The following is a 19361-nucleotide window of genomic DNA, read 5'->3' on the forward strand; positions in this document are numbered from 1 at the left end:
TTTCACAGGGGACATACAGGTGCCCAACTGATGTATAAAAATATGGTCAACATCGCTAATTACAGAGAAATGCAAATTAAAGCCATAATGAAATATCAAGTCACACCTGTCAGAATGGTTGTTACCAATAAATCTAAAAACAAGTGTTGGTCAGGATGTGAAATAAAGGGAACTGTTGTGCACTTTTTGTGTGATTGCAAATTGGTGAAGCCACTTAGAAAAACAATGTGGAGGTTCCTCAACAAATTAAAAACAGAACTTACAGATCAGCCAATAATCCCACTTGTGGGTATTTAGCTGAAGAAATGAAAGCACTAATTTTAAAATATATGTGCTTTCCTATGTTCATTGCAACATTATTTAAAATAGCCAGTATGTGTAAGCATCCTTAGTGCTCATCAATAAATGATTGGATGAAAGAGGTTGAACAACAATTTTAAAAAAGAGGTATGCTATATATGTATAATGGAATACTACTTGGCCATAAAAAATGAAATCTGACTATTTGCAACAGCATGGATGGGCCTAGAGGGTATTATGCTAAGTGAAATAAACCAGACAAAGGCAAGTACCATATGATTGCACTTATATGTGGAACTTAAAAAACAAAATAAACAAACAAAAATAAACAAACTCATAGATACTGAGAACAAATGTATGGTTACCAGGTAGGAGGGAGAATGAGGGGAGAAGCTGGGTGAAAAAGGTAAAGGGATTATGAAGTACAAACTGGCAGTTACAAAATGGCCATGGGGGTATACTGCACAGCATAAGGAATATAGTTAATAATACTGTAGTAACTATGTAATAGTACTGGTAGGGTACAAGACTTATTGGGGTAATCACTTTATAAGTTATATAAATGTCTAATACCTATACTGAACATCTAAAACTAATAAAATATTGAATGTCAACTCTAACTAAAAAATAAACAATAATATCAATAATCTGCTCAAAATTCTGAAATATACAAAGGGCTCTGCCATGGCATCAGGAGAGTTGCTCAAGAAACTCTAGGTGACCCATTTCAAAGATCGCCTCACTGACACTTTTGTCATGTTGTTGCTGTGAGTTTTAGCTGGAAGCTCAGGGCCTCAGTTCTATATATAACCTCTCACAGCTTGGCTGTCTTACAGTGGTAAAATGTTACATGATGGCTAAACTCCCCCCAGAACACACAAGACACTTCCAGGCCTTCTTTAGACCAAATTGGTCTAAGGTACCTTGAGCAAATCAAAGTCTCCTCTGAATCATTGCATAAGTTGGTTAACTATAATGCCTTCCCCATGATGTTTTTTGCTAATCCACATCCAGCACAAGGAGCACTGCCTTCATGAACTTTTTCTAATTATTTTATATTGGTATAGTAGCTCTTTCCTTTTGAAATTCGATAGTTCTTGTTATCTGTAGTGCTCACTTTCTTGTCAAAAATATGCTATTTTATAGTACTATTTACTTTTCAATGGATAGCATATCGTGTCTCTTCAACCCACAATATAGCCATTAAGGACATAAATCAAGGCCCATATCTCTGTATCACACATAATATGTGCTGAATAAGTGTTTGATAGATAGGGTAGTTGTACAATAGGGCATTTTAGTTCTTTTTAGGAGCTATTATTCCACTTGAAGTGATGTATGTCTTGAACTTATATAGATGCTTTAAAAATTCTATTTAAGATGACTACCTGTACTCCCAAAGAAGAATTTAAATTCCTGATTAGGCTAATGAGTTCAGTTCATTTATTTTATTACTTTTTAATTGTTTTATATTTCATACCTCTTGGCCTTTCTCACTGATTCAAAGATGCAAAGTTTTTTAGGATATTCAGCATCAGGGTGATATACCTAGAAAATGCAAATATAAAACTAGTTAGCATAGAAATAATGAGTAGAAAGGTTTATCAACCAAATTGTCTTCAACTAGGGAGAGAACTAGAGGACCTTTATTAGTATTCCTTTTCTGAACCACATTAGCTCTATCAACACAGATAGAGCTGTAATGAACACATTAACCACATTTGTCTTTTAATGTTCTGCATGTTTGCCACTATTATGACTCAGAGAGTAATAAATGTACCATGCCAATGAGGGAAGAAAACTGGTACAAATAGGAACTTGACAAGGAGTAAGTTGGATCTGTAAAACAATGAATTTGATTCAAAGAATATCTTGACTTACAGGTGTGTCAGCATCTTCAAAGTAATTTCTTTTCAGGACACTTGAGTGATTTCAGTTTCAAAATGTTTCTGAACATTTAACTCAAAGTAATAAGCCAGTTAATAGGAGACTAGGTTTTGTGTAGGAAGGAATTACCCAAGTTGATAGGAAATAAGAAAATGAGCACAAGCTTTAGTGAGATTGTACTGTTTTTCCTGAGAGTAAAGAATAAAATCATAATATGAGAATGCTGAGATGTTTCTGCTAATTAACAATAAAATCCCCCACACAATTTGCTAAAGCCCTAACCCCCAATGTGACTATACTTGGAAATACAGTCTCTCTGGAGGTAATTAAGGCTAAATCAGGTCATATGTGTAGAGCCCAACTCTAATAAGGCTGGTGCAATTATAAGAAGAGGAAGAGACACTAGAGCTTGCTCTCTTTTTCTTTCTTTATATACTCGCACAGGTAAAAGACCATATGAAGATACATAAAGAACGTAGTCATCTGCAAGCCAGAAAGAGGGTTCTTACCTGAAACCAAATTTGCCAGCACCTTGGTCATGGACTTCTTCTTTGAGAAAATAAATTTCTGTTGACTAAGTCATGTGATCTGTGGTACTTTGCTATGGCAGCCTCAGTAGTTTAATACATCAATATCGAAAACCTCTTGACTATTCCTAAACTTATGTTGTTAATTATTACTGTTTATAACAAATAATCATTTAGAACTCTTTGACTATATACTATTTTTCGTTAAACTGTCTCTCACTCTCCTTCTTTTTCTTTATATTTTGAGATGGTTTATATTGACAAATAAAAAGGACTTGATTTTTAAGATTTCTTGAATGATTCTGAAACTCTTTAGGGATATGGAAAACTTGACAGTGAAATGGACTATCTCAGTCATTATATTTCAAAATGTAGCATCAAACATATTTTGATTTAATATAATGTAAGATGTACCACATAAAATTATCTTCAGAAGTAGAAATCACTAAAATAAAAACATTAGACCAACAGAGTAAGGAATCTTTCACTATCACTCCTGTGTTTCTCTTAACAAGGGAGGCTATTTGTAGTTTTTCCAGTATAGATCTTAAGACTATATTGCTAGTGTTGCTAAGAAAAGCATTTTATCACAAGAATCTATAACCCTATAAGAATCAACACTATAATTGGTTTTATGTAATATTATAATAGCAATGTATGATATTTTACTTACAGAGTGTTACATTATATGGTGTACAATAATGCTGATTTATTGCTGGTTTTTATCCAGTTTTAGCCACACAAAGGAAACAGTTTAGATTCTCAGGGGAAAACTATGAGTGCTTCCTTTAAAATTGGGAACAAGACAGAGATGTTCACTTTCAACACTGTTCTTCAAAACAGTATTGGAAGTCTTAGCCACAGCAATGAGACAAGAAGAAGAAATAAAAGACATCCAGATTGGAAAGAAGTAAAGCTGTCATTATTTGCACATGACATGATACTGTATATAAAGAACCCTAAAGATTCCACCATGAAACTACTACAAATGATAAGTGAATTTAGTAAGGTAGCAGGATATAAAATAAATACCCAGAAATTAGTTTCATTTTTATACACCAATAATGAACTATCAGAAATGGAAACTAAAAAAAAATTACATTCATAATTGCTTTATAAAGAATAAAATACCTAGGAATAAATTTAACCAAGGATGTAAAAGAACTGTACTCATAAAATTATAAGACACTGAAGAAAAAATTGAAAAAGATACAAACAAGTGGAAGCATATGTCGTGTTCATGGATATGGAGAATTAACATCATTAAAATGTCCATACTACCCAAAGCAATCTATAGATTTAACACAATTCCTATCAAGATACCAATGGTATATTTCACAGAACTGGAAGAAGTATTCCAAAATATATGTGGAACTACAAAACTCCCCGAATAGCCACACCATTCTTGAGAAAGGAGAACAGAGTTTGGGGGAATCATGGTACCTGAGATGAAAGTATACTACAAGGCCATAGTAATCAAAACAGTATGGCACTCACATTAAAATAGATGTATAGATCAGTGGAACAAAATAAAGAGCCCAGAAATTGTGGTCAATTAATATTTGACAAAGGAGGCAAAAACATAAAATATGGCAAAGACAGTCTATTCAATAATTGTATTGGGAATATTAGACAAATAGTTGGAAAATATGAAACTAGACCACTTTCTTACACCATACACAAGAATAAACTCAAAATAAATTGAAGACTTAAATGTAAGTCCTGAAACCATAAATATCCTAGAAGAAACCACGTAGGAGCAAAATCTCATACATTTCTTACAGTGATGTTTTTTTCTGATATATCTCCACAGACAAAGAAAACAAAACAAAAAGTAAACAAATGGACTACATCAAACTAAAAAAATGTTTGCATGGCAGAGGAAACCATCAACAAAGTGAAAAGACAACCAGTGAGAAAACATATTTGCCATTACATCTGATGAGGGGTTACTATCCAAAAGCTATAAAGAAATTATACCAAAAAATCCAATTATAAATGAACAAAGGGCCTGAATAGACAGTTCTACAAAAAAGATATACATATGGCTAATAAGCATATGAAAATATGCTCACTGTCATTAATCACCAAGGAAATGCAAATTAAAATGTACAGATCCTGAAACACCAATTCAAAAGAACCTATGCACTCCATTGTTCATTGCTATGAACAGTTTACAATAGTCAAAGTGCTGGAAGCAACCTAAGTGCCCATATCATTAAATGAGTGGGCCAAGAAACTATGGTACATTTACACAATGAAATACTACACAGCAGAAAGAAAGAAGGAACTCCTACCCTTTGTGACAGCATGTATAGAACTGGAGAGCATTATGCTAAGTGAAATAAGCCAGGTAGTGAAAGACAAATACCATATGGTCTCACCTTTAACTGGAACCTAATCAACAAAGTGAACAAGCAAGCAAAATATAACCAGACATTGAAATTAAGAACAAATCGACAGTAATCAGAGAGGAGGAGGGGGAGGGATAATAGGGGAAGGGCCATCAAGGAACATGTGTAAAGGACATATGGACAAGGCCAAAAGGGGGTAGGTTCGAGGGTGGGGTGAAAATGGAGACAACTGTGATTGAACAGCAATAAAATAAATAATTTTTTTAAAAACCACTATGAGATATCACCTCACACCTATTAGAATGGCTAAAATCAATAAATCAACAAATAAGTGTTGGCAAGGATTTGGAGAAAAGGGAGCCCTTGTACACTACTGGTGGGAGTGGAGATTGGTGTAGGCACTGTGGAAAGTAGTATGGAGTAACCTCACAAAATTAAAAATGGAAATGCCTTATGGCTCAGCACCCCTATGGTCATTGCAGCATTATTTACTATAGCAAAGATTTGGAAGCAGTCCAGCTGCTTCCAAAAAAACCAGTAGATGAGTGGATAAAACAATCTGTGGTACATTTACATCATGAAATACTACTCAGCCATAAAAAAGAAGAAAATCTTAATTTTTGATACAGCATAAATGGACCTGGAGAGAATTATGCTGAGTGAAATAAACCAGTGAGAGAAAGACAAGTACCATATGATTTTATTCATATATGGAATGTAATGAACAAACTAAACTACTAGGCAAAATAGTGACAGACTCATAAACAGAAAGAAGACTGACAGCTGGCTGAGTGGGTGTCTGGGTAGGGGGAAAGTGGAGAGATTGATCTAAAAAGAAATAAAAGAGAAACACTCATGGACCTAGAAAACAGTGTGGTGATTGCCCAGGGGAGAGAGGTGGAGGGTGGTAGAGGGGGGTGTACAGGGGATACGTGGTGATGGAATAAGACTTGACTTGGGGTGGTGAATACAAAATACAGTGTACAGATGATATGTTGTAGAATTGTGGATCTGAAACCTGTATAATTTGTTAACCAGTGTCACCTCAATGAATTCAATAAAAAGGAAAACATTTAAAAAAGGACACTTCACAATTTTCTTTGCAGCACAATTATCATGTAATTTTAGTTCTGGACAATGAGATGCAATAAAAAAATCATTACACAGAAAATCCAGGAAAGGTACAGATTCATCAGACAGTACCTAAAAGTGAAGCAGCTTTATTGAGGACATGAGGAAGGTACCTCCTGCTAAGGGTCACTGGTTGGAAAGGTAATTGCAATACAGTACTAATTAGGACTGCCTACTTTACACCAGAAAAATTAACTCCTATATAATTCATAATGGTCATGTTTCTATTATGTGCATCTGAACTCTAACAGGAATGTTTCTTTATTAGAAATTCATTCATCTTTTCATTCACAAATATTTGTTACATACTTACTTTGTGCCAGACAGTTTTCTAGGTGATTGGGATATATCACTGCATAAAACAGACAAAGATATACGCTTTTAAAGAGCTTATGTTTTAGAGATGGTAGACAAGCAATAAATAATAAGCATAACAAATAAGCTAGTTATTTAGGATAATAAGCACTAGGAGAAAAAGAAGGTAGAGCAAGATAAACAGTATCAATAGTGCCAGGAAGAGAGTAAAGTTTTCATTTAAAATAGGGTGGCCGCCCTGGCTGGTGTAGCTCAGTGGATTAAGTGTCAGCCTGTGACCCAAAGGGTCACTGGTTCGATTCCCAGTCAGGGCACATGCCTGGGTTGCAGGCCAGGTCCCCAGTGGGGGGCACGCAAGAGGCAACCACACATTGATGTTTCTCTCCCTCTCTTCTCCCTCCTTTCCCCTCTATCTAAGAATAAATAAATAAAATATTAAAAAAAATTAAAATAAAATAAAATAGGGTGGCCATATAGCCTCACTGAAGAGATGATTTGAGCAAAGGCAGGCAGACAAATTTTTTTTTTATTGTTGTTCAATTCCAATTGTCCCATCTTTTTCCCCACTGCTCACCTCTACCCCATCCTCCCCACTCCCACAGTCAATCCCTGCCATTGTCTTTGCCCATGGGTCTTGTATTTGCATTCCTTTGCTTGCTCCTTTCCCTTCTGTCCTCCTTTATCCCCTACTCCTCTCCCCTCTTGTCACTGTCAGTTTGTTCTGTATTTCTAAGTCTCTGGTTCTGTTTTGCCCATTTGTTTGTTTTGTTGATTAGGTTCCACTTATAGGTGAGATCATATGGTATTTGTCTTTCACCACCTAGCTTATTTCACTTACCATGATACTCTCAAGTTCCATCCATGTTGTGGTGAAGGGTAGGAGTCCCTTCTCTCTGCTGGCTAGTATTCCATTGTGTAAATGTACCACAATATTCTCATTTAATGATGGCACTTAGGCTGTTTCAAGCACATGGCTATTATAAATGATGCTGCTATGAACATTGGGCTCCACAGGTTCTTTCGAATTGGTGATTCAGGATTCTTAGTGTATAGTCCAAAGGCAGTTCCATCTTTAGTTTTTTGAGGAAATTCCATACTGTTTTCCACAGTGGCTGCACCAGTCTGCATTCCCACCAACAGTGCACTAGGATTCCATTTTATCCACAAATTCACCAGCACTTGTTGTTTTTTGATTTATTAATATCAGCCATTACAACCAGTGTGAAGTGGTATTTCATAGTGCTTTTAATTTGCATCTCTCTAATGACTAATGATGTTGAGCATTTTTTTCATGTGTCTATGGGTCCTCTGTATATCCTCCTTGGAGAAATGTCTCTTCAGGTCCTTTACCCATTTTTTAATTGGATTGTTTGTCTTCCTGGTGTGGAGTTGTGTGAGTTAGTTTTATATTTTGGAGATCAAATCCTTATCTGAGGTATCATCAACAAATATGTTTTCCCATATGGTTGGTTCCTTTTCCATTTTGTTGATGTGTTCTTTAGCTGTGCAGAAGCTTTTTAGTTTGATGTAGTCTCATTTGTTTCTTCTTTCCTTTATGTCCATTGCCCTGGAAGATGTATCAGGGAAAGTATTGCTGTGTGAGGTATCTGAAATTTTCTTGCCTATGTTTTCCTCTAGGACTTTTATGGTGTCATGACTTATATTTAAGTCTTTTATCCATCTTGAGTTTATTTTGGTGTATGGTGTAAGTTGGTGGTCTAGTTTCATTTTTTTTTGTATGTAGCTGTTCATATCTCCCAACACCATTTAATGTTTTTAAATGACTTCTGTAGCTTCTGTATTAAGGATACAGGGAAGAAGGACATAGACAGGGCAGTTTGAAGATGATTGTAATAATTCAAAATGTAATAATACATGGTGGCCTGAAACAATCTAAGCACTGTGGTGGACTTGGTTTGTGGGGCATAAGAAATGGTCAGGTTCTGACTATACAGTGGCGGGCAAAAGGAGGTTAACAGGTTTTTTGTGTAGAAATAATTCAAATAAGTAATACAATATTTATCTCATAAAAACAAGAGCCCTGACTACTGTGGCTCAGTTGGTTAGGTGTCATACTGCAAAGTGAAAAGTCGCCAGTTCAATTCTTGCTTGAGACATATGACTGGGTTGCAGGCCTATTCCCCAGTTGGGGGCGTGTGTGAGAGGCAACCCATCAATGTTTCTCTCACACATTGATGTTTCTCTCCCTTTCTCCCTCCCTCCCCTTTTTCTCTAAAAGTATTAAATAAATTTTAAATAAATAAATAAATAATACAAGAATAAACTCTGTTTTGCTTACTCATAATTGCAAACCTACTTTTGCCAAGCCCTGTGTTTTGAAGTCAGGGCCATTAAGTTTGCCTAAAGATTGTCTTTGGATTGTGTAAAAAGGAGAGGATCAAGGATAACTCCAGATGAAGTAACATAGGACTCTTTCAAAGAACTTCTCTTCTGTAGCTCTTATAGCAATATATCATAAAAGCCTGTTACCTTATCTGTAGCATTAGAAAGCATTGTCTCCAGGATACAACAGAAAACTCCAACAGTTAGAAAGTTCATGCTAAACAAATAAACGTTGGAATTAATGAACTCAATTAATTTTGACTGGATGTCTCTACTTGCTAAACAAGCTGCCTAACTGGGGCAATGTCAAATTTTGCAAAAATTTGCCCATTCAGCAAGAATGGAGTTTACTCATTGTGGTTAATGGTTATAAGAGTTGTCTAACAGCTTTATTATTGTCTAACTGTAATGTTCACAAAGGCTTATAACATTAAGCTTGTACAGATACAATTAATGTAATCCACTCAGAATTAGAAGCAGTGTACTAACTGAAGGTAGAGTGAGATGATCTCAGCCCTAGGAAAAATAAGGTGAAATTGTGAGACCTAACTCACTAAAACTGTCAATGGTTGATTAAATTGGGAAATCTATGGGAATTTTATTTGTCAAAGTTGGAGAATTGGGCCTATAAATTTTAAAATTTGATTAGATGTAAAAAAAACAAAACAAAACTAGAGCCTAATAATACACTTGAAGACAGATTGGTTTACAGAAGAGAGAAAATTCTGAAGGATCTGGAGAAATGAACATATACAAGATTCTGTATGTGTTCACTCTCACACTCTGCTTCATTTGATTAGAGCATGTTCACAGTTTTACAATTGCTGGTGTTGGAAAATGGCTTCTGATTAGCTTGAGGAATAAGAACTAGTTTTTCTAAAATCTTTCTGGCCTACCCATGTTTCAACCAAAGTGAAAACTCTACTCAGTACATTTGAAGAAAAAATCACCTGTATATTTGGATATTGCAGGCATTTAAGATTTTACATGCTTGTTGTTCAACCATGGTCCTAAAATGGGATTTATCTGAATGTATTCTTTCTCAGAACAGTCTGGTCTAATGTTAATCACCCCATTAAGCAATTCTCTACATTTCTGAATCATATTCCTTTGGGTATGTTCCTGGTTCATTGGAGAATATCTTGTTAAATTATTCACATTTGTACTTTGGCCAAATTAAATATATGAATGCCTTGAACACAAATTCATAATTATTTGAACCAGTTTTCTTCCCAACATATTTTTTTTAAGTCCCACCTTTGAAATGGAGAAAGCTTTTTCATGAAGGACAAATACATACCATATATTTATAATTTCCTTCCCTCCTTTTTCAGAGGAAAAACTATTTTGTTTACCTTCTAGGTCTTACCTTTTTTCCTATGGTCTTAATCTCAATATCAGTTTATCTTTTCATTAAATGTTTATAGACATTTATTTTGTTCCAGCTACTTTTCCAGATCCTGAAAATATAAACACAATATAATACTTGCCCTTAAAGATCTCACAATATAGAAGGAGATATGAACATATTTGAGATAACCTACTATAAAAGAGTCCAACTGTTTAGAAAGAAATGTTGAGGAAGACCCAGGGGGATCATACAGGACCTTTGAGTTGGTCTTCAAAAAAAGATCAAGATGAAAAATATGAAAAAAATAGTATCTCGGGCAGATGGATAAAAATAAAAAGTACAAAGAGTATTTCAGGCAGTGATCAGGATTAGTAATGAGGTTGGAGAAGTAATATTTTCCCTATCATAAGAAAATTAGATTGTTTCCCCTGGTGAATAAAGGAAAACATCAAAATAAAAAAAAATGTTTTAACCAAAAATGCAGAATATAGCAAGTTTACTTACTATTCTTAGAGTCTTTAATTTAGATGCTGTCTAAATAAGAATTTTAAAACTAATTTAGTTACTGAAAATAGAGGGGTTTTTTGTTCCATAGTGCTTTATTAGCTTTATTATTGCATTTTGTTTTTTGTTTTTTAAATTAATTTATTTATTTTTATTCAGTTACAATTGTCTGCATTTTCTCCTCTTCCCTCCACCCCACCCCAGCCAGACCCACCTCCCTCCCCCACCTCTACCCTCCCCCTTGATTTTGTCCTTGTGTCCTTTATAGTAGTTCCTGTAATCCCCTCTTCTCACTATCCCCTCCCCACTCCCCTGTGGCTATTGTTACAATGTTCTTAATTTCAATGTCTCTAGTTATATTTTGTTTGCTTTTTTCATTTGTTGTCAAGAAGATGGAAGACTCCCAAACTCGTTTTATGAAGCCAACATCATCCTAATCCCAAAACCAGATAAAGACATAACAAAGAAAGAAAACTTCAGGCCAATATCACTGATGAACATAGATGCTAAAATCCTCAGCAAAATATTGGCAAACCGCATCCAGCAATACATTAAAAAGATCATACACCATGATCAAGTGGGATTCATCCCAGGGATGCAAGGATGGTACAATATTCGTAAATAGAGTTTATTTTTAATCACTGAAATTATCTGTAAATTTGTGTGGGATAAGAAATAGTTTATGTTTCCAAATATGGAGTACTATGTTATTAAAAGCTTAATATAATTATATCATTAAATAATGATATAATTCAGATTAAATTTGTTTTCTGAATCAGGAAAACATTGGGAGAGGCCTGTGGACAGGTGGGAGGTGATGGAGGCAGTTGGCCATGGTCAGGCGGAAGGTGCACTGGATCCCCACGCTGCGCTCACCCCACCTCCCCACTCCCGAGGCTCGTGACCCCGTGGCTAAGGACGGCTCAGGGTTTCCGGGAGGCTGCGCCCCTCCAGAGCTGTCTGCTGGGCTTGGGCGGAGCTGGTGGCCTGCGACTGCGCTCTCCAGCAGCTGCTTCTTTCGGTAGGAGCTGGGGTAGTGGCTGAAGACGGGAGCGGTGCAGGAGTGGAGGGTGGATGGGGCGGGGCGGGGAGGCGGGGATCCGGCTGCCACAGGCGACGAGGCGTTCACTAAGGAGCTGGACCAGTGGGTCCAGCAGCTGAATGAGTGTAAACAGCTAAACGAGAATGAAGTGCGGACGCTGTGCTTAAAGGCTAAGGAAATTTTAACAGAAGAATCAAATGTGCAAGAGGTTCGTTGTCCAGTTACTGTCTGTGGAGATGTTCATGGTCTATTCCATGATCTTATGGAACTCTTTAGAATTGAAGAAAAATCACCCGATACAAACTATCTATCTGTCCATGGGCGACTATGTAGACAGAGATTATTATTCATTGGAGACTGTGACTCTTCTTGTAGCATTAAATGTGCGTTATCCAGAACTCATTTCAATATTGAGAGGAAACCACGAAAACCGACAAATTTCCCAAGTACATGGCTTTTATGATGAATGCCTATGAAAGTACAGAAATGCCAATATCTGGAGATATTTTACAGATCTATTTGATTATCTTCCACTTACAGCTTTAGTAGATCAACAGATATTCTGTCTCCATGGTGGCCTCTCTCCATCCATAGATACCCTGGATCATATAAGAGCCCTTGATCATTTACAAGAAGTTCCACATGAGGGCCCAGTGTGTGATCTGTTATGGTCAGATCCTGATGATTATGATGGATGGGGTATTTCACTGCAGGGTGCTGGCTACACATTTGGACAAAACATTTCTGAAACATTTAATCATGCCAGTGGTCTCACACTGGTTTCTCATGCTCAGCAGCTTGTAATGGAGGGATATATAATTGGTGTCATGATCTGAATGTGGTTACCATTTTCAGTGCACCCAAATACTGTTATGGTTTTGGAAACCAGGCTGCTATCACGGAATTAGATGACACTTTAAAATATTCCTTCCTTCAGTTTGACCTAGCACCTTGTCGGGGAGAGAGAGCCTCCTGTTACCTGGCACACTCCAGACTATTTCCTATAAATTCCTCCTGGGAAAAAACCTGCCTTAGTATGTAGAAGTATACTGGCTTAAAAAATACACACGCACACACACACACACACACAAGAAGTTACAGTAATCTATGTGTATCTGTAACAAATTGGGAATTGGATTCTGTCTTGGCATTATACTATGTTATGGACCAAAATGTGCCATACTAATGATGAGCATTTAACACAATGATGAGCACTGAGACTGAAATTTAGTGCAGTTCTAGATGAGTCAGTCTTAACAGTTTGCGTGCTGTATTTGTAGTAACCATTTTCCTCTGGACTGTTGAAGCAAAACAAAACAAAAACAAAGAAAACCCTTCCCTCTTTTTGCACTTATTTGGAAATTTAGCTATGGCGTTTAATTGGCATGGGTTAATAGAGTTGGAATTTTATCTTTAAGAAAAATTTTACAAGCTAACTTTCACTTAATCCATTATCCTTTATTTTATTGAAATGTATAATTAACTGAAGAAAAGATTCTTCTTGGAAGTATGTTGTCATAACATTTAAAGAGATTTCCCTTCCTCCTAAATTACTGTTTTATATTGATCAGCATATTTCTGTATATTTGTCATGACAGTGCTTGCATCCCTTTGTTGTATTGAGCAAATAAATGTTTCCTTTTAAACAAACAAAAAAACAGAAAAACATTGAAGTAGATTATATCTGCATTTCTGAGCAACTGTGAGGACTGTTTAGTTGGTATAGAGAAAGAAACACATTTTTACATTTGTTCAAGTGTATGTTATAGTCTGTTTGGAAATCAAAAGTATTTAGATCCTCTTAAATAACAACAAGAACAAAACAAGTAGATTTATAGGTAAACTAAAGCTTGCTATGCATATTACCAAGGGAAAATGCAATGTGAACCAAAGTATACAGTGCAAATTTAGATTTAAATAAGCACTGGCTGCAAAAGGGAAGAATGGGCATAAAAAAGAAACATGGTCAGAAAGGGAAATTTTGCTGCTGATTTGAAACTATACTGGGAAATATAGGGCATATTCAACTTTGGTCTCTTTCTGTCAAATCCTGTAAGTGTTGCTGGGGAAAATGAGGCCCTTTCACGGAATCATAAGGAAAGCATTTCAGGGATCCACATATGGGAGGTTGGGGTGTGATAAGGTTTTATTGTAGACACAAAATCAAAGGACTGCCCCTGGGTTCCCAGTGTGTCATCTCTGCCTGTCCTGCTATCAAAACATTGAGCATTGTCTTCATCAGGCCCAGAAATAGGTCCACTTTCCAGACATTTTGTGCCATTTATTCAGTTCATGTCCCTGTCCTGATATGGTTAGCTTCATTTGTTTTCTCAGCTGCACTCTACAAGGCACTGTGACCACGGTCGCTTGGAGTCCATGAGAGAGGGCCACAGGCTGCTGTTAAGGGTGTTAGGGTTGCTATAGAGAGAGAAAGCATGAACAAACCTGGGAGTGAGTGTGTGTCACTGAGAGAGGGAAACAGAGAGAGACTCTTTGTTAAGCCTGAATTATATTGTCTCGTCTTGGGAAGGATGAGGTACCCTTTCAAACTAGCCAATCAATTTTCCAATCTTTTGTGGGCTGATGATGGATCTACACCCTAACCAATCCATTTCCTAGATCTTCTTGGGTTCTTTGTCACTTACCCAATCTGATCCTCTTCCCAGACTAGACTGGTAAGCTTCTATGGTTGCCATCTTGGCTTCTACTGGGCATGACTGAAGGTAGAAGCATCTCTCCTTGACTGTCTCTACTTCTACTGGGCATGTGCCCAGCAGAGGAATTTCTCCTGCTATTTTTGATCCTTCTTGCCCACTTCAGGTAATTAAGTCCCAAGGGTGGAGAATACCCTGGGAGAGTGTGTGAAGCTGTAACTTCCTAGTGAAGCGAGTTGACCCATTGTCCAGTTCCGCTTCCAGGTTTATTATGCTTAAGGATGTCTGATTTCCTTTGCTTCCTTCATTTATTAATATCTAACTACCTATGCTAACACAAGGAAGGATAAGTTCAAACTCTGAAGCAAAGGGATTAAATCTCTAAGAAAATATTTCACTAGCTAAGATCTATTACAATGAGATACAGTACAGTAAAATTTTAACTCCAAGAATTCAGAAACTCTGGACTTCCAAAACTTGAGAATAAAACATTCTGTTTGAATGCATAGGAAACAGAAGAATTGGATTAGAATTCATAATTGTACGGCTTAATAAAGAATTGGATTAAGATCCACAATTGTTATAAATTTAATAAAGATGCTCTCAAATTTTACCCACATATTTGTACTTTCAAAAATTTGCTCTTAATAATTTAATATTTAAAATATATTATTTTAATTTTATTTGTTCTCAATTTTGTAATCTTCAAAATATTTATTTAAGTCATTTTAACTATAATGTACTAAAATATTTTATTTCACATATTTGAATTCTGGTGAGATTGAACATTTTTTCAGTCATCATTTTAGGTAAGCTCTTAATTCATTCATGTCCTTTCTTCATCTATTTTGTTTTGTCATTTTTACTAATTTGGATAACACATTTTTAGGAATGTGTTAGGAATGTGTTTGAGACTTTGCTATTTTTATTGCTGAAATATAATACAGTATCTTCTCCTATCCTCAGTAGATACATTCCAAGACTCCTAATGGATGCCTGAAACTTGGATCTTGGATTGTACTGAGCCCTATTTATACTGTTTTTTTTTTTTTCTATACATATGTATCTTTTCACTTAAAGGAAGCACTTTAAGGCTTCTCTTTGGCATATTTGAATTGCCAGCATCACAATTCTTGTGCTTTGGGCCATTATTTAGTAAAATAAGGTTTACTTGAACAAGCAGTGAGATACCATGACAGTTGATTTGATAACTGAGATGGTTACTATGTAACCAACAGGCAGGTTGTATATATAGGGTAGAAACACTGGATAATGGGATGATTCATGTTCTGGGCAAGTGGAGCAGAATGGCTCAACATTTCATTACATCTCAGAATATCGTGTAATTTAAAACATAAGAATTATTTATTTCTGGAATTTTCCATTTAATTTTTTTGGACCATGATTGACCAAGGTTAATTAAAACTGTAGAAATGAGACTTCTGGCCAAGATGGAGGCATGGGCAGAAACACTTTGCCTCCTCACACAACCAAAAGAAGAACAGTGACAAATTTAAAAAATTAATAACCAGAACTGCCAGAAAATTGAATTGTGTGGAAGTCTGACAACCAAGGAGTTAAAGAAGAAACACTCATCTAGACTGGTAGGAGGGGCAGAGATGGGCAGCAGGGTCTGAAGGACATGCGGCAAAGTGGCAGTTGGAGGACTAGGCAGTCCCACATTTGCATGCAGATAAACCAAGAGGAACAACTGGGGAGCTAGACATACCTCACAACCCAGGGTTCCAGCATGGGGAAATAAAGCCTCAAAACATCTGGCTATAAAAACCTGTGGATGTTGCTGCAGAGAGAGAAACTCCCAGCCTCAGAAGAGAGTTCATCAGAGAAACCCACACGGTCCTAGAATGTACACAAACCCACCTGCCCAGGAATCAGCACCAGAGGGCCCAATTTGCTTGTGGGTAGCAGGGGAAGTTACTTAAAGCTAGCCTAAAGCTGAGCAAGCAGCATTGTTCTCTCTCAGGCCACTCCTCCACATATAGCACCACAATGCAGCAAAGTAGTTGCTCCACCTGGGTGAAAACCTAGGGCTCTGCCCCTTACAACATAACAGGTGCACCGAGACAAAGAAATATGGCCCAAATGAAAGAACAGATCAAAGCTCCAAAAACAGAACTAAGTGATAAACAGATAGACAACCTATCAGATGCAGAGTTCAAACACTGGTAATCAGGATGCTCACAGAAATGGTTGAATATGGTAAGAAAATAGAGGAAGAAGTGAAGGCTATGCAATGTGAAATAAAGAAAAATATACGGGGGACCAACAGTGAAGGGAAGGAAACCAGGGCAATGATTTGGAACAAAAGGAAGAAATAAACATCCAACTGGAACAGAATCAAGAAACAAGAATTCAAAACAATGAGGATTATGAACCTCCAGGACAACTTTAAATGTTCCAACCTGTGAATCATACTGGTGCCAGAAGGAGAAAAGGAAGAGCAAGAAATTGAAAACTTATTTGAACACATAATGAAGGAGAACTTCCCCAATCTGACAAAGGAACTAGACATGCAAGTCCAGGACACTCAGAGAGTACCAAAGAAGTTGTATTGAAGAAGAAACACAGCAAGACACATCAAAGTTAAATTACCCAAGATTAAAGATAGGGAGAGAATCTTAAAAGCAGCAACAGAAAAGGAGACAGTTATCTACAAAGGAGTTCCTATAAGACTGTCAGCTGATTTCTCAAAAGAAATCTTACAGGCAAGAAGGGGCTGGAAAGAAGTATTCAAAGTCATGGAAGGCAAGGACCTACATCCAAGAGTACAAACTGGTAGCTAAAAATAGTCATGACAATGTAAAATATAGCATGGGGATTACAGCCAACAAAATTGTAATAACATATGGTGCCAGATGGGTATTTGAAATATCAAAGGAATCACTTTATAAAGTATATGATTGCCTAACTACTATGTTGTACACTTGAAACTAATACAAAATAATATTGAATGCTATCTGTAATTGAAAAATAAAATTTAAAAATGTACATGTTATACCACCTGTTACAGAATTCAACTACAGTGGCAATTCTACCTCGATATGTAGTATCAAGAAAGTTCAAACATATGCTCTATCCCATTTTATTATCTAAGAAATTTCTTTCTGTACATGAATGGATATAATGCTCTGGTACATTCATACCATGGAATACTACATGGCTATAAAAAAGAAGGAACTCTTACCTTTTGCAATAGCATAGATGGACCTGGAGATTATTATGCTAAGTGAAATAAGGCAGTCAGTGAAAGACAAAAATACCTTAGGATCTCACTTGTAGGTGAAATCTAATGAACAAAATAAACTGATCAACAAAACAGAAGTAGAACCCTAGATATATGGAACAAACTGATAGCTGTCAGAGGGGAGGGTGAGGGGAAACTGGATGAAACAGTGTTCAGGGACTAGCCAAAGACATATGTGCATGACCCGTGGACATGGACAACCATATGGTACTGGCCTGAGGGAGGGTGGTGCAGGGTCTGGGTGGAGGTGTGCAAAGGGGGAAAAAGTGGGAACAACTGTAATAGCATAAACAATAAAGAATAAATAAATAAATCGATCATACAATGGGAAGAAAAAGACTTTTTAATTTTTTTTCTTTTTATCTCCTCTTTTATTTCTCATTAGGGCTTTTTGAAAAATCTATGTCAGATTATATTTGAATAATTTTAGTAGGCATTAATCATAAAATAATCCAAAGGAGAGATTCTGAGTCGTATAATTATTTTCACAATTTCTGACTTTTAAACCTTTTTTCTGATGAATTCAATTTCTTAAAATTTTATTTTTACTTTTTATTTTTTTATATATTTATTTTTTAAAATTTTTATTGTTATTCAATTACAGTTGTATGCCTTTTCTCCCCATTCCTCCACCCCACGCCAGCTGAACACCCCTCCCTCCCCCACCTCCACCCTCCCCCTTGATTTTGTCCATGTGTCCTTTAGAGTAGTTCCTGTAATCCCCTCTTCCAACTGTCCCAACCCCACTCCCCCCTGGTTATTGTTAGATTGTTCTTAACTTCAATGTCTCTGGTTATAATTTGTTTGCTTTTTTCTTTTGTTGATTATGTTCCAGTTAAAGGTGAGATCATATGGTATTTGTCCCTCAACACCTGGTTTATTTCACTTAGCATAATGCTCTCCAGTTCCATCCATGCTGTTGCAAAGGGCATAAAATCCTTCTTTCTCTCTCCTGCATAGAATTCCATTCTGTAAATATACCATAGTTTTTGGATCCACTCGTTTGCTGATGGACACTTAGGTTGCTTCCAGTACTTGGCTATTGTAAATTGTGCTGCTATGAACATTGGGGTGCACAGGTTCTTTTGGATTGGTGTTTCAGGGTTCTTAGGGTATAATCCCAGCAGCAGAATTGCTGGGTCAAAGGGCAGTTCCATTTTTAGTTTTCTGAGCAAATTCCATACTGTTTTCCACAGTGGCCTCACGAGCCTGCATTCCCACCAACAGTGCACTGGGGTTCCCTTTTCTCCGCATCCTCTCCAACATTTGCTTGTGGATTTGTTTATGTTGGCCACTCTGACTGGTGTAGGATGGTACCTCATTGTGGTTTTAATTTGCATCTCTCTGATGGCTAGTGATGCTGAGCATCTTTTCATATGTCTTTCGGCCCTCTGTTCAAGTCCTTTTCCCATTTTTTAATTGGGTTGTTTGTCTTCCTGGAGTGGAGTCGTGTGAGTTCCTTATATATTTTGGAGATCAGGCCCTTGCCTGAGGTATCATTAGCAAATATGTTTCCCATACTGTTGGTTCTCTTTGTAATCTGGTGCTGTTTTCTTTAGCCATGCAGAAGCTTTTTATTTTGATGAGGTCCCATTTGTTTATTCTTTCCTTTATGTCCCTTGCTTTAGGGGACATGTCTGTGAGGATGTTGCAGCGTGGAATGTCTGAGATTTTCCTGCCAATGTTTT

The 19361-nt window shown here is 36.6% G+C and overlaps 1 pseudogene; it reads left to right on the forward strand.

Annotated features, from left to right (window-relative positions):
• Positions 1-11833: 11833 nt before the first annotated feature.
• LOC112300203 (serine/threonine-protein phosphatase 2A catalytic subunit beta isoform pseudogene) lies at positions 11834-12761 on the forward strand (annotated as a pseudogene).
• Positions 12762-19361: the final 6600 nt, after the last annotated feature.

The sequence above is a fragment of the Desmodus rotundus genome, chromosome 6 (genome assembly GCF_022682495.2).
Source record: "Desmodus rotundus isolate HL8 chromosome 6, HLdesRot8A.1, whole genome shotgun sequence".
In the NCBI taxonomy this organism is placed as follows: Eukaryota; Metazoa; Chordata; class Mammalia; order Chiroptera; family Phyllostomidae; genus Desmodus; species Desmodus rotundus.